This window comes from Oncorhynchus keta, chromosome 19, assembly GCF_023373465.1.
Source record: "Oncorhynchus keta strain PuntledgeMale-10-30-2019 chromosome 19, Oket_V2, whole genome shotgun sequence".
NCBI classification, from domain to species: Eukaryota; Metazoa; Chordata; class Actinopteri; order Salmoniformes; family Salmonidae; genus Oncorhynchus; species Oncorhynchus keta.
The window spans coordinates 82,727,131-82,744,024 of record NC_068439.1 but is presented as its reverse complement, the minus strand read 5'-3'; the positions used below and the strand labels follow the sequence as shown (position 1 = coordinate 82,744,024).

The window sequence follows — 16,894 nt, the reverse complement described above, 5'->3', positions numbered from 1 at the left end:
AAAGCCCTACTTCTCTCACTAGTAGTAGTAGTATGTAAAGCCCTACTTCTCTCACTTACAGTAGTAGTCCCTCACTTCTACACAGTAGTAGTAAGTAAAGCCCTACTTCTCTCACTAGTAGTAGTAGTATGTAAAGCCCTACTTCTCTCACTTACAGTAGTAGTAAGTAAAGCCCTACTTCTCTCACTTACAGTAGTAGTAAGTAAAGCCCTACTTCTCTCACTAGTAGTAGTAGTATGTAAAGCCCTACTTCTCTCACTTACAGTAGTAGTAAGTAAAGCCCTACTTCTCTCACTTACAGGAATAGTAAGTACAGCCCTACTTCTCTCACTAGTAGTAGTAGTATGTAAAGCCCTACTTCTCTCACTTACAGTAGTAGTAAGTAAAGCCCTACTTCTCTCACTTACAGTAGTAGTAAGTAAAGCCCTACTTCTCTCACTTACAGTAGTAGTAAGTAAAGCCCTACTTCTCTCACTTACAGGAGTAGTAAGTAAAGCCCTACTTCTCTCACTTACAGTAGTAGTAAGTAAAGCCCTAGTAGTAGTAAGTAAAGCCCTACTTCTCTCACTTACAGTAGTAGTAAGTAAAGCCCTACTTCTCTCACTAGTAGTAGTAGTATGTAAAGCCCTACTTCTCTCACTAGTAGTAGTAGTAAGTAAAGCCCTACTTCTCTCACTAGTAGTAGTAGTATGTAAAGCCCTACTTCTCTCACTAGTAGTAGTAGTATGTAAAGCCCTACTTCTCTCACTTACAGTAGTAGTAAGTAAAGCCCTACTTCTCTCACTTACAGTAGTAGTATGTAAAGCCCTACTTCTCTCACTAGTAGTAGTAGTATGTAAAGCCCTACTTCTCTCACTTACAGTAGTAGTAAGTAAAGCCCTACTTCTCTCACTTACAGTAGTAATAAGTAAAGCCCTACTTCTCTCACTAGTAGTAGTAGTATGTAAAGCCCTACTTCTCTCACTTACAGTAGTAGTATGTAAAGCCCTACTTCTCTCACTTACAGTAGTAGTAAGTAAAGCCCTACTTCTCTCACTTACAGTAGTAGTATGTAAAGCCCTACTTCTCTCACTTACAGTAGTAGTATGTAAAGCCCTACTTCTCTCACTTACAGTAATAGTAAGTAAAGCCCTACTTCTCTCACTTACAGTAGTAGTATGTAAAGCCCTACTTCTCTCACTTACAGTAGTAGTAAGTAAAGCCCTACTTCTCTCACTTACAGGAATAGTAAGTAAAGCCCTACTTCTCTCACTTACAGTAGTAGTAAGTAAAGCCCTACTTCTCTCACTTACAGTAGTAGTATGTAAAGCCCTACTTCTCTCACTTACAGTAGTAGTATGTAAAGCCCTACTTCTCTCACTTACAGTAGTAGTAAGTAAAGCCCTACTTCTCTCACTTACAGTAGTAGTAAGTAAAGCCCTACTTCTCTCACTTACAGGAATAGTAAGTAAAGCCCTACTTCTCTCACTTACAGTAGTAGTATGTAAAGCCCTACTTCTCTCACTTACAGTAGTAGTATGTAAAGCCCTACTTCTCTCACTTACAGTAGTAGTATGTAAAGCCCTACTTCTCTCACTTACAGTAGTAGTATGTAAAGCCCTACTTCTCTCACTTACAGTAATAGTAAGTAAAGCCCTACTTCTCTCACTTACAGTAGTAGTATGTAAAGCCCTACTTCTCTCACTTACAGTAGTAGTATGTAAAGCCCTACTTCTCTCACTTACAGTAGTAGTAAGTAAAGCCCTACTTCTCTCACTTACAGTAGTAGTAAGTAAAGCCCTACTTCTCTCACTTACAGGAATAGTAAGTAAAGCCCTACTTCTCTCACTTACAGTAGTAGTAAGTAAAGCCCTACTTCTCTCACTTACAGTAGTAGTATGTAAAGCCCTACTTCTCTCACTTACAGTAGTAGTATTTAAAGCCCTACTTCTCTCACTTACAGTAGTAGTAAGTAAAGCCCTACTTCTCTCACTTACAGTAGTAGTAAGTAAAGCCCTACTTCTCTCACTTACAGGAATAGTAAGTAAAGCCCTACTTCTCTCACTTACAGTAGTAGTAAGTAAAGCCCTACTTCTCTCACTTGCATTATTAGTAAGTAAAGCCCTACTTCTCTCACTTACAGTAGTAGTAAGTAAAGCCCTACTTCTCTCACTTAGAGTAATAGTAAGTAAAGCCCTACTTCTCTCACTTACAGTAGTAGTAAGTAAAGCCCTACTTCTCTCACTTACAGTAGTAGTAAGTAAAGCCCTACTTCTCTCACTTACAGTAATAGTAAGTAAAGCCCTACTTCTCTCACTTACAGTAATAGTAAGTAAAGCCCTACTTCTCTCACTTGCATTATTAGTAAGTAAAGCCCTACTTCTCTCACTTACAGTAGTAGTAAGTAAAGCCCTACTTCTCTCACTTAGAGTAATAGTAAGTAAAGCCCTACTTCTCTCACTTACAGTAATAGTAAGTAAAGCCCTACTTCTCTCACTTACAGTAGTAGTAAGTAAAGCCCTACTTCTCTCACTTACAGTAGTAGTAAGTAAAGCCCTACTTCTCTCACTTACAGTAATAGTAAGTAAAGCCCTACTTCTCTCACTTACAGTAGTAGTAAGTAAAGCCATACTTCTCTCACTTACAGTAGTAGTAAGTAAAGCCATACTTCTCTCACTTAGAGTAATAGTAAGTAAAGCCCTACTTCTCTCACTTAGAGTAATAGTAAGTAAAGCCCTACTTCTCTCACTTACAGTAGTAGTAGTAAGTAAAGCCCTACTTCTCTCACTTACAGTAATAGTAAGTAAAGCCCTACTTCTCTCACTTACAGTAATAGTAAGTAAAGCCCTACTTCACTCACTTATAGTAGTAGTAAGTAAAGCCCTACTTCTCTCACTAGTAGTAGTAGTATGTAAAGCCCTACTTCTGTCACTTATAGTAGTAGTAAGTAAAGCCCTACTTCTCTCACTAGTAGTAGTATGTAAAGCCCTACTTCTGTCACTTATAGTAGTAGTAAGTAAAGCCCTACTTCTCTCACTTGCAGGAGTAGTAAGTAAAGCCCTACTTCTCTCACTTACAGTAGTAGTAAGTAAAGCCCTTCTTCTCTCACTGGTAGTAGTAGTATGTCAAGCCCTACTTCTCTCACTTGCAGGAGTAGTAAGTAAAGCCCTACTTCTCTCACTTACAGTAGTAGTAAGTAAAGCCCTTCTTCTCTCACTGGTAGTAGTAGTATGTCAAGCCCTACTTCTCTCACTTACAGTAGTAGTAAGTAAAGCCCTACTTCTCTCACTTACAGGAATAGTAAGTAAAGCCCTACTTCTCTCACTTATCTCACATTGAAGCATAAGAACCAGTCAGCACATTGTCAACATCTGCAGCTAACATACCTGGACGGGGCCTGGTCAATACACCTCACCAGAAAAACAGCCCTCGTATTGCTTGTTGTTGCAACTACACAGTACGCACCTTAGTATGTCTTCCCATATTAATATCTCTGTTATGTTATCGCTCCATAACTGAGGACCTGGTTTATGTCTGTCTGTCTGTTAGGTCTGTGGTGTCGTTGTGCAGAGCAGAGCTGGGTGTGTCTCGGTCTTTGTGTTCTCAGAGCTTCAGCTGTTGTTGGAGAGGGGTGCTGTTTTGTTAGCCTGAGGCTCTGAATTCCTCAACTAGGGCCCTGTGCATGTCTCTCACTCTGTGTGTGTGTGTGTGTGTGTGTGTGTGTGTGTGTGTGTGTGTGTGTGTGTGTGTGTGTGTGTGTGTGTGTGTGTGTGTGTGTGTGTGTGTGTGTGTGTGTGTGTGTGTGTGTGTGTGTGTGTGTGTGTGTGTGTGTGTGTGATGAGCCTGGGAGACACTCCCCACACTGTTGCTAAAAGCTAGCACCACCACCTGGGTGTGTGGGAAGGAGGGTTGGAGGGAGGGAGGTATGGAGAGAGTGAGGGAGGTATGGAGGGAAGGAGGTGTGGAGGGAAGGAGGTATGGAGGGAGGGAGGTATGGAGGGAGGGAGGGAGGTATGGAGGGAGGGAGGTATGGAGGGAAGGAGGTATGGAGAGAGGGAGGGAGGTATGGAGGGAGGGAGGTATGGAGGGAAGGAGGTATGGAGAGAGGGAGGGAGGTATGGAGGGAGGGAGGTATGGAGGGAAGGAGGTATGGAGAAAGGGAGAGAGGTATGGAGAGAGGGAGGGAGGTATAGAGGGAAGGAGGTATGGAGGGAGGGAGGTATGGAGGGAAGGAGGTATGGAGAAAGGGAGAGAGGTATGGAGAGAGTGAGGGAGGTATGGAGGGAAGGAGGTATGGAGGGAGGGAGGTATGGAGGGAAGGAGGTATGGAGAGAGGGAGGGAGGTATGGAGGGAGGGAGGTATGGAGGGAAGGAGGTATGGAGAAAGGGAGAGAGGTATGGAGAGAGGGAGGGAGGTATAGAGGGAGGGAGGGTCTAGAGGGGGCCGATATCTACATTCCTAATTCTCATGTGAGAGCTGAGATACATATTTAGGAATGGGTGAAAGCAGTGATTACTCAGTATTTCCTGTTCAATCATTTTCATGGATTTGTTCATGTTTCAGAGCGTTTCCATAATGAATCATTCTGTGACCGCAGAAAGATTAACATGGTCAGTTGCTAATAAAGTTTTTCAGTTTGGGATGTTTGTTTTGTTTTTTTACAAACGTTTGCACGGAAGGAAAGCAGAGGTACGTTTCCTGTCTTGCGTAATGGCATACGGTTCTCTATTAGTAGTTGAACTGGGAAAAAGTTGGGAATTTCTTGGTGTTTTCTTTCCCGCAAATTAGATATGCAACTGTTGATGAAGCATACAGATGGAAAAAGCCTTATAATAATTTTCTTTGGGGGGTAATATCAGCCTCTCAATATACCCCACATCGCTGCATTTTATTTTATTTTTTACTATAATATCTCATGGTACAGCAAACAACAGCCTGTCAGCACATCATACAAGTTGTCGTGATTCTCTTTGCCTGTTGATACAACCTCTCTCAGCATTGGGTAACATTGGGTAACAGTGAGTAACATTGGGTAACATTGGGTAACATTGGGTAACATTGGGTAACAGTGAGTAACATTGGGTAACATTGGGTAACATTGGGTAACAGTGGGTAACATTGGGTGGGAGACATCTCACACACATACGCACACACACACACCTGTCCTGCCCCTTCTTCTGACACACACACACTCACACACACACACACACACACACACTGACACCGTCGTGCCAGCACGTTAGTTGTTATGGAAACACGGCCCCTCATGAGAGATCTTATCAGCCTGTGAGATACCGTAACTATTTCAACACAGACACAGACACCACACACTCTTAGAACAAAAAGGTTATATCTAGAACCTTAAAGGCTTCTTCGCCTGTCCTCATAGGGGAACCTTTTAAAGAACAATTTTCGGTTCCAGATAGAAACCTTTTCAGTTCCATGTAGAACCTTTTTCACAGAGGGCTCTACTTGAAACCCAAACAGGCTTATACCTGGAACCCAAACAGGCTTATACCTGGAACCAAACAGGCTTATACCTGGAACCCAAACAGGCTTATACCTGGAACCAAACAGGCTTATACCTGGAACCCAAACAGGCTTATACCTGGAACCAAACAGGCTTATACCTGGAACCCAAACAGGCTTATACCTGGAACCCAAACAGGCTTATACCTGGAACCAAACAGGCTTATAACTGGAACCCAAACAGGCTTATACCTGGAACCCAAACAGGATTATACCTGGAACCCAAACAGGCTTATACCTGGAACCAAACAGGCTTATAACTGGAACCCAAACAGGCTTATACCTGGAACCAAACAGGCTTATACCTGGAACCAAACAGGCTTATACCTGGAACCCAAACAGGCTTATACCTGGAACCCAAACAGGCTTATGCCTGGAACCCAAACAAGCTTATGCCTGGAACCCAAACAGGCTTATACCTGGAACCCAAACAGGCTTATACCTGGAACCCAAACAGGCTTATACCTGGAACCAAACAGGCTTATACCTGGAACCAAACAGGCTTATACCTGGAACCCAAACAGGCTTATGCCTGGAACCCAAACAGGCTTATGCCTGGAACCCAAACAAGCTTATGCCTGGAACCCAAACAGGCTTATACCTGGAACCCAAACAGGCTTATACCTGGAACCCAAACAGGCGGTGGATGAAAGGTGATGGCGGTGGATGAAAGGCATGACAATGGGCCTCAGGATCTTTTCACGGTATCAAATGGTCATCGTTGAAATGCCATTGTTTTCGTTGTCTGTAGTTTATGCCTGCCCATACCATAACCCCACCGCCACCATGGGGCACTGTGTATAGGGGGAAGGAGACAGGGATACTGGAGTGATAGAGGTAGATATGTATAGGGGGAGGGGACAGGGATACTGGAGTGATGGAGGTAGATATGTATAGGAGTAAGGAGACAGGGATACTGGAGTGATGGAGGTAGATATGTATAGGAGTAAGGAGACAGGGATACTGGAGTGATGGAGGTAGATATGTATAGGGGGAGGGGACAGGGATACTGGAGTGATAGAGGTAGATATGTATAGGGGGAGGGGACAGGGATACTGGAGTGATGGAGGTAGATATGTATAGGGGTAAGGAGACAGGGATACTGGAGTGATGGAGGTAGATATGTATAGGGGTAAGGAGACAGGGATACTGGAGTGATGGAAGGAGATATGTATAGGACTAAGGAGACAGGGATACTGGGAGTGATGGAGGTAGATATGTATAGGGGGAGGAGACAGGGATACTGGAGTGATGGAGGTAGATATGTATAGGGGGAAGGAGACAGGGATACTGGAGTGATGGAGGTAGATATGTATAGGGGGAAGGAGACAGGGATACTGGAGTGATAGAGGTAGATATGTATAGGGGGAAGGAGACAGGGATACTGGAGTGATGGAGGTAGATATGTATAGGGGAGGGGACAGGGATACTGGAGTGATGGAGGGAGATATGTATAGGACTAAGGAGACAGGGATAATGGAGTGATAGAGGTAGATATGTATAGGGGTAAGGGAGACATGGATACTGGAGTGATGGAGGTAGATATGTATAGGGGAGGGGACAGGGATAATGGAGTGATAGAGGTAGATATGTATAGGGGTAAGGAGACAGGGATAATGGAGTGATAGAGGTAGATATGTATATGGGGAAGGAGACAGGGATAATGGAGTGATAGAGGTAGATATGTATAGGGGAAGGAGACAGGGATAATGGAGTGACAGAGGTAGATATGTATAGGGGGAAGGAGACAGGGATAATGGAGTGATAGAGGTAGATATGTATAGGGGAAGGAGACAGGGATAATGGAGTGATAGAGGTAGATATGTATAGGGGTAAGGAGACAGGGATAATGGAGTGATAGAGGTAGATATGTATATGGGGAAGGAGACAGGGATAATGGATATGTGATAGACAGGGATAGATATGTAGATAGGGGGAAGGAGACAGGGATAATGGAGTGATGGAGGTAGATATGTATAGGGGAAGGAGACAGGGATAATGGAGTGATAGAGGTAGATATGTATAGGGGGGGAAGGAGACAGGGATAATGGAGTGATAGAGGTAGATATGTATAGGGGGAAGGAGACAGGGATACTGGAGTGATAGAGGTAGATATGTATAGGGGGAAGGAGACAGGGATAATGGAGTGATAGAGGTAGATATGTATAGGGGTAAGGAGACAGGGATAATGGAGTGATAGAGGTAGATATGTATAGGGGGAAGGAGACAGGGATACTGGAGTGATGGAGGTAGATATGTATAGGGGTAAGGGACAGGGATACTGGAGTGATGGAGGTAGATATGTATAGTGGCAAGGAGACAGGGATACTGGAGTGATAGAGGTAGATATGTATAGGGGTAAGGAGACAGGGATACTGGAGTGATGGAGGTAGATATGTATAGGGGGAAGGAGACAGGGATACTGGAGTGATGGAGGTAGATATGTATAGGGGTAAGGAGACAGGGATACTGGAGTGATGGAGGTAGATATGTATAGGGGGAAGGAGACAGGGATACTGGAGTGATAGAGGTAGATATGTATAGCCGCGTCCTCAGAGCTTTCGGACATACCTGTATTCAATCAATCATTCTCAATCGATCACCAAAGAAAGCAAAGGTAACTGAACTAAATGACTATGGGCACCTAGCACTCACTTCTAACATTATGAAGTGCTTCTAGTTAAAAACCTCTTCAGGATAGGGGACGGTTGCGTCCCACTTGGGCAATAAACAGGGAAAATGCAGAGCGCCAAATGCAAATAAATTATATAAAAATTAAACCTTCAGTAAATCACACATGTAAGATACTAACTTAAAGCTACACTCGTTGTGAATCCAGCCAACATGTCAGATTGTCGGCACTCCAATATGTCCCATAAACATCACAATTGGTCCTTTTGTTCGATTAATTCTGTCGATATAATATCCAACATGTCCATTTATTTGACGGGTTTGATCCAGAAAAAAACTGTTTCCAGAAAATACCTGACCAATCTGCAATTTGCTTACCGCCCCAATAGATCCACAGACGATGTAATCACCATCGCACTGCGCACTGCCCTATCCCATCTGGACTAGAGGAGTATCCACATCAGAATGCTGTTCATTGACTTCAGCACAGCATTCAACACCATAGTACCCTCCGAGCTCATCAGTCTTGGGGCCCTGGGACTGAACCCCGCCCTGTGCAACTGGGTCCTGGACTTCCTGATGGGCCACTCTCAGATGGGGAAGGTAGAAAACAACACCTCCACTATGCTGATCCTCAACACAGGGGCCCCACAAGGGTGCGTGCTCAGCCCCCTCCTGTAATCTCTGTTCACCCATGACCACGTGGCCACACACACCTCCAAATCAATCAAGTTTACAGATGACACAACAGTAGTCGGCCTGGTTACCAACAACGATGAGACAGCCAACAGGGAGGAGGTGAGGGACCTGGCGGAGTGGTGCCTGGAAAATAACCTCTCCCTCAACGCCAACAAAACAAAGGAGCTGATCGTGGACTTCAGGAAACAGCAGAGGGAGCACGGCCCCATCCACATCGACGGGACAGTAGTGGAGAAGGTGGAAAGTTTGAAGTTCCTCAGCGTACACATCACTGACAATCTGAAATGGTCCCACACAGACAGAGTGGTGAAGAAAGCACAACAACCTCAGGAGGCTGAAAAAATTGGTCTTCGTCCCTCAGAAAGTTTTACAGAATTGGCATAATGACCACCGTTTTGTTTGGAGAAAAAAGGGGGAAGCTTGCAAGCCAAAAAACACCATCCCAACCGTGAAGCACGGGGGTGGAAGCATCATGTTGTGGGGGGTGCTTTGCTGCTAGAGGGACTGGTGCACTTCACAAAATAGATGGCATCATGAGGGAGTAAAATTTGGTGGATATATTGAGGCAACATCTCAAGACATCAGTCAGGAAGTTAAAGCCTGGGTCCAATGATGGCAAGCTTTACACCAGTCCAGCTGACGCTTGGCATTGTGCATGGTGATCTTAGGCTTGTGTGCAGCTGCTTGGCCATGGAAACCCATTTCATGAAGCTCCCGACGAACAGTTATTGTGCTGACGTTGCGTCCAGAGGCAGTTTGGAATTTGTTAGTGAATGTCGCAACCGAGGACAGACTATTTTTACACGCTAAGTCTCGGTGGTCCCGTTCTGGGAGCTTGGCCTACCACTTTGCGGCTGAGCCGTTGTTGCTCCTAGACATTTCCACTTCACAATAACAGCTCTTACAGTTTGCCGTGGAAGCTCTAGCAGGGCAGAAATCTGACAAACTGACTTGTTGAAAAGGTGGCATCCTATGACGGTGCCACGTTGAAAGTCACTGAGCTCTTCAGTAAGGCCATTCCACTGCCAATGTGTTTCTATGGAGATTGCACCTCCAGGCTCTGTCAGGCCCTATAAACAAGTGTATAACAAACAGAGTAGCAGCAGTGTGTGCCACGTTGAAAGTCACTGAGCTCTTTCAGTGAGGCCATTCCACTGCCAATGTGTTTCTATGGAGATTGCATGGCTGTGTATACCAAACAGAGTGTGGTGGAACAAACTGTGTGTGTGTGTGTGTGTGTGTGTGTGTGTGTGTGTGTGTGTGTGTGTGTGTGTGTGTGTGTGTGTGTGTGTGTGTGTGTGTGTGTGTGTGTGTGTGTGTGTGTGTATAGAGTTTTTGAATGTGCATAAAGTCAGTGTAAAGACATTTAATGAAAATTAAAAGGGTCCATGCAGCCATTTGGTTAGCTGTTTGGTTACTTATTTAGTTAGCTATTTAGTTAGCCATTTGGTTAGCTGTTTGGTTAGCCATTTGGTTAGCTGTTTTATTTAGCTATTTGGTTACTTATTTAGTTAAAAGCCATTTGCATTTGGTTAGCTGTTTAGTTACTTATTTAGTTATCTATTTAGTTAGCCATTTGGTTAGCTGTTTAGTTACTTATTTAGTTATCTATTTAGTTAGCTAGTTGGTTAGCCATTTAGTTAGCCATTTAGTTAGCCATTTGGTTAGCTATTTGGTTAGCCATTTATTTAGCTATTTGGTTAGCTATTTGGTTAGCCATTTATTTAGCTATTTAATTAGCTAGTTGGTTAGCCATTTGGTTAGCTGTTTAGTTACTTATTTAGTTACTTATTTAGTTAGCTATTTAGTTAGATAGTTGGTTAGCCATTTAGTTAGCTATTTAGTTAGCTTGTTGGTTAGCCATTTAGTTAGCCATTTAGTTAGCCATTTGGTTAGCTATTTGGTTAGCCATGTATTTAGCTATTTGGTAAGCTATTTGGTTAGCTATTTGGTTAGCCATTTAGGTAGCTATTTAGGTAGCTATTTAGTTAGCCATGTGGTTAGCTATTTGATTAGCCATTTGGTAAGCTATTTAGTTGGCTATTTAGCAGTCGTATGGCTTGGGGATAGAATCTGTTCGGGAGCCATAAGGGGTTTTAATAGAGGATGGCAGGGATATCGGCCCCAGTGATGCACCTGGGTTGTCTGCACCCTCTGTATCGCCATGCGACCGGTGCAGTGGACATACCAAGCGGTGATGCAGCAAGTCAATATGCTTGTCACTGGTGCAGCTGTAGAACTTTTTGAGGATTTGAGGGCCCGTATGCTGTCGCGCCATCTTCATGACTGTTTGAATGTGTGTGGACCATTTTTATGTCTTTAGCAAATTGGATACTGTCATACTGTCATACTTAGAGATGGCCACTGGTCTTAGTGTTTGGGATATTTTGTTGTGATTTGGTGAGGGAGGATAAATTATCTGGGGAGAAAGGTTAGGTTATAATTGCCTTGTAATTATTCCTGTGCTATCAATCTGTGGAATCCATGTAGCAAAATAGAATGTAAGCTCGCAAGACTTGGGGGATGGTTGTACGAGGTTAAGGTCTTAGTGGAATAAAGGAATCTAGGTTAAGGTCTTAGTGGAATAAAGGAATCTAGGTTAAGGTCTTAGTGGAATAGAGCAATCTAGGTTAAGGTCATAGTGGAATAGAGGAATCTAGGTTAAGGTCTTAGTGGAATAGAGGAATCTAGGTTAAGGTCTTAGTGGAATAGAGGAATCTAGGTTAAGGTCTTAGTGGAATAGAGGAATCTAGGTTAAGGTCATAGTGGAATAGAAATTCCTCAACATGTCAACCCGGAATATAGGTTAAGGTCATAGTAAAATAGAGTAATCTAGGTTAAGGTCATAGTAGAATAGAGGAATCTAGGTTAAGGTCATAGTGGAATAAAGGAATCTAGGTTAAGGTCATAGTGGAATAGAGGAATCTAGGTTAAGGTCTTAGTGGAATAGAGGAATCTAGGTTAAGGTCTTAGTGGAATAAAGGAATCTAGGTTAAGGTCTTAGTGGAATAGAGGAATCTAGGTTAAGGTCATAGTGGAATAAAGGAATATAGGTTAAGGTCATAGTAGATTTGAGGAATTTGAATAGAAATTCCTCAACATGTCAACTGCATGTTTGTTGACACACAACAGGGAAGCATCTACAGGTGGAATATCCAAAATGTCGCCCACGTTAATTGTGTGTGTGTGTACTGCTTCTTTTCTTACAGTATAAAGAGTAGTATATTCATATATAATGTTAATATATTGTATTATACAGTAGTAGTGTATAGGAAACAGTCATTACTCAAACAGGGGGGATATGTCAAGGCTCTCTGTAATTAATATAGTATCGTATAGGAAACAGTCATTACTCAAACAGGGGGATATGTCAAGACTCTCTGTAATTAATATAGTATCGTATAGGAAACAGTCATTACTCAAACAGGGGGATATGTCAAGACTCTCTGTAATTAATATAGTATCGTATAGGAAACAGGCATTACTCAAACAGGGGGGTATGTCAAGACTCTCTGTAATTAATATAGTATCGTATAGGAAACAGGCATTACTCAAACAGGGGGGATATGTCAAGACTCTCTGTAATTAATATAGTATCGTATAGGAAACAGTCATTACTCAAACAGGGGACTCTCTGTAATTAATATAGTATGCCAAGACTCTCTGTAATTAATATAGTATCGTATAGGAAACAGGCATTACTCAAACAGGGGGTATGTCAAGACTCTCTGTAATTAATATAGTATCGTATAGGAAACAGGCATTACTCAAACAGGGGGGATATGTCAAGACTCTCTGTAATTAATATAGTATCGTATAGGAAACAGTCATTACTCAAACAGGGGGGATATGTCAAGACTCTCTGTAATTAATATAGTATCGTATAGGAAACAGGCATTACTCAAACAGGGGGTATGTCAAGACTCTCTGTAATTAATATAGTATCGTATAGGAAACAGGCATTACTCAAACAGGGGGATATGTCAAGACTCTCTGTAATTAATATAGTATCATATAGGAAACAGGCATTACTCAAACAGGGGGGTATGCCAAGACTCTCTGTAATTAATATAGTATCGTATAGGAAACAGTCATTACTCAAACAGGGGGGATATGCCAAGACTCTCTGTAATTAATATAGTATCGTATAGGAAACAGTCATTACTCAAACAGGGGGATATGCCAAGACTCTCTGTAATTAATATAGTATCGTATAGGAAACAGTCATTACTCAAACAGGGGGATATGCCAAGACTCTCTGTAATTAATATAGTATCGTATAGGAAACAGTCATTACTCAAACAGGGGGATATGTCAAGACTCTCTGTAATTAATATAGTATCGTATAGGAAACAGTCATTACTCAAACAGGGGGATATGTCAAGACTCTCTGTAATTAATATAGTATCGTATAGGAAACAGGCATTACTCAAACAGGGGGATATGTCAAGACTCTCTGTAATTAATATAGTATCATATAGGAAACAGTCATTACTCAAACAGGGGGGATATGTCAAGACTCTCTGTAATTAATATAGTATCATATAGGAAACAGTCATTACTCAAACAGGGGGGATATGTCAAGACTCTCTGTAATTAATATAGTATCGTATAGGAAACAGTCATTACTCAAACAGGGGGATATGCCAAGACTCTCTGTAATTAATATAGTATCATATAGGAAACAGGCATTACTCAAACAGGGGGATATGTCAAGACTCTCTGTAATTAATATAGTATCGTATAGGAAACAGTCATTACTCAAACAGGGGGATATGTCAAGACTCTCTGTAATTAATATAGTATCATATAGGAAACAGTCATTACTCAAACAGGGGGATATGTCAAGACTCTCTGTAATTAATATAGTATCATATAGGAAACAGTCATTACTCAAACAGGGGGATGTGTCACGTCTTGTCTGTCTCTGTAATTAAAATCAGTCATTCAGGACAGGAGCTGTCTCCTTTATTACGCGATAAGCATGTCTATGTATCATCACCAGTAATGTTCAATCAGCCACTGACAGAAATACCATGGGAATGACACATTTTTCATGAAATTATCCCATAATGTTTCATTCAAGGCATTATACACCTTCTTCTAATCCATAATATTTGTTTTAACAAACTGAAAAACCAATGTCTGAAAACTGACACTACGTTTGACAGATCAGGTGACCTCCGAGGCCACAAATGCAGACCCCCCCCCCCCTGTATACCCACCTTTTCCAAAAGAGTCAGAATACAAAGACTTGATATGGAGTTGGAATAGTTGATATGGAGTTGGAATAGTTGATATGGAGTTGGAATAGTTGATTTGGAGTTGGAATAGTTGATTTGAAGTTGATAGGCTTGAGTTGGAGTGGATAGGGTTGAGTTGGAGTTGATAGGGTTGAGTTGGAGTTGATAGGTTTGAGTTGGAGTTGATAGGCTTGAGTTGGAGTTGATAGGTTTGAGTTGGAGTTGATAGGATTGAGTTGGAATTGATAGGAATGATTTGGAGTTGATAGGATTGAGTTGGAGTTGATGGGATTGAGTTGGAGTTGATGGGAATGATTCTGAGTCAATGAGGTTGAGTTGGAGTAGGTAGAGTTGAGTTGGAGTTGATAGGTTTGAGTTGGAGTAGGTAGGGTTGAGTTGGCGTTGGTAGGGTTGATAGGGTTGAGTTGGAGTTGATAGGGTTGAGTTGAAGTTGATAGAGTTGAGTTGGAGTTGATAGGAATGATTTGGAGTTGATAAGGTTGAGTTGGAGTTGGTAGAGCTGATTTGGAGTTGATAGGGTTGAGTTGGAGTAGGTAGGGTTGAGTTGGAGTAGGTATGGTTGATAGGGTTGAGTTGGAGTTGATAGGGTTGAGTTGGAGTTGATAGGAATGATTTGGAGTTGATAAGGTTGAGTTGGAGTTGGTAGAGCTGATTTGGAGTTGATAGGGTTGAGTTGGAGTAGGTAGGGTTGAGTTGGAGTAGGTATGGTTGATAGGGTTGAGTTGGAGTAGGTAGAGTTGAGTTGGAGTTGATAGGTTTGAGTTGGAGTAGGTAGGGTTGAGTTGGCATTGGTAGGGTTGATAGGGTTGAGTTGGAGTTGATAGGGTTGAGTTGGAGTTGATAGAGTTGAGTTGGAGTTGATAGGAATGATTTGGAGTTGATAAGGTTGAGTTGGAGTAGGTAGGGTTGAGTTGGAGTAGGTATGGTTGATAGGGTTGAGTTGGAGTAGGTAGGGTTGAGTTGGCGTTGGTAGGGTTGATAGGGTTGAGTTGGAGTTGATAGGGTTGAGTTGGAGTTGATAGGATTGATAGAGTTGAGTTGGAGTTGATAGGAATGATTTAGAGTTGATGAGGTTGAGTTGGAGTTGATGGGATTGAGTTGGAGTTGATGGGAATGATTCTGAGTCAATGAGGTTGAGTTGGAGTAGGTAGAGTTGAGTTGGAGTTGATAGGTTTGAGTTGGAGTAGGTAGGGTTGAGTTGGCGTTGGTAGGGTTGATAGGGTTGAGTTGGAGTTGATAGGGTTGAGTTGAAGTTGATAGAGTTGAGTTGGAGTTTATAGAAATGATTTGGAGTTGATAAGGTTGAGTTGGAGTTGGTAGAGCTGATTTGGAGTTGATAGGGTTGAGTTGGAGTAGGTAGGATTGACTTGGAGTAGGTATGGTTGATAGGGTTAAGTTGGAGTAGGTAGGGTTGAGTTGGAGTAGGTATGGTTGATAGGGTTGAGTTGGAGTAGGTAGGATTGAGTTGGAGTAGGTAGAGTTGATAGGGTTGAGTTGGAGTAGGTAGGGTTGAGTTGGAGTAGGTAGGATTGAGTTGGAGTAGGTAGGGTTGAGTTGGAGTATGTAGGGTTGAGTTGGAGTAGGCAGGGTTGAGTTGGAGTAGGCAGGGTTGCATACTGCGGAGTCATAACCCCAGGTGCTGGAATGAGCGCAAATAATATTCACCTGAACAGACTTGCAGTGATAATGGAGATTCTTCCAACTCAACTCAGATAGCAAATGCAATGCTTTCATATATCTACACTGGTAAAAGCCCTCATACCGTCAAGAAATGTCAAGCGCCTTACTGTTCTCTCCTCGGGCTTCATGTTTATATTATAACTAACTAATATGATGGTCGAATTTTGACCGACTTCAAACGACCCAGGAATAGTTTAGTTTCCAGTAAAACGTAAACAATAATTGATAACTTCAACCGCTTTGACCGGAGGTAACCGTCTGCTACCAGAATCTGAGTTTACACATCTGACATTTAAAAAACACATTGAAGTTATTATAGCTGCGTCTTACCTAATTCAAGGACACGTTCCTCCACGAGCATCTGCACAGAAATGTTCTATAGTTATTTCTAATAGATTGGTTCCTAGTCCTGACTGACTCTATAACTCCAACAGGAGGTGTATGTGGAACAGGTATTTACTCGAGCCAAGCCACTCCCTTGCCTTGGTAGGTAGGCTACTTCCTTATTTCTGTAGCGTGGACCTCTCTCTCTCTCTCTCTCTCTCTCTCTCTGTCAATGTCTTTCGTGTTTTAGGAAAATAAAGGATATTATGTTGTAATCAGCTTTGCAGTTTTTTTTATTTTTATAACCCATAGACATATTGGTGTTGGGCTATATTTGCTGTAGGGCTACAGTATATTGTCTTTGCTGTAGTAAACATACAAAAGCTATTTCAAAGTACTGGGATAATAGATAGATCCAAATGTTTGCAGTGTGTTTTCCATTGAAAGGATTGTTTTTATTTATTTATTTATTTATTTATTTTACCTTGATTTAAGACAAGTCAGTTAAGAACATATTCTTATTTACAATGACGGCCTACAAATACAAAAGGCCTCCTGCGGGGACGGGGGACTGGGTTAATTTTTTAATTTTTAAAATATAGGACAAAACGCACATCACAACAAGAGAGAAAACACAACACGACATAAAGGGAGACCTAAGACAACAACACAGCAAGGCAGCAACACATGACAACAACATGGTAGCAACACAACATGGTAGCAACACAACATGGTAGCAGCACAGAATGGTAGCAGGACAGCATGGTAGCAACACAGCATGGTAGCA

The 16,894-nt window shown here is 42.2% G+C and overlaps 1 protein-coding gene across 1 annotated transcript in view; it reads right to left on the bottom strand.

Annotated features, from left to right (window-relative positions):
* The window catches only part of LOC118377755 (protein-tyrosine kinase 2-beta-like), a 75,477-nt gene extending 59,222 nt beyond the window's left edge, over positions 1-16,255 (bottom strand). Inside the window, exon 1 of the mRNA XM_052471593.1 lies at positions 16,114-16,255. The gene's annotated coding sequence lies outside the window, so the exon portion shown is untranslated. The remainder of the gene's footprint in view (positions 1-16,113) is intronic.
* Positions 16,256-16,894: the final 639 nt, after the last annotated feature.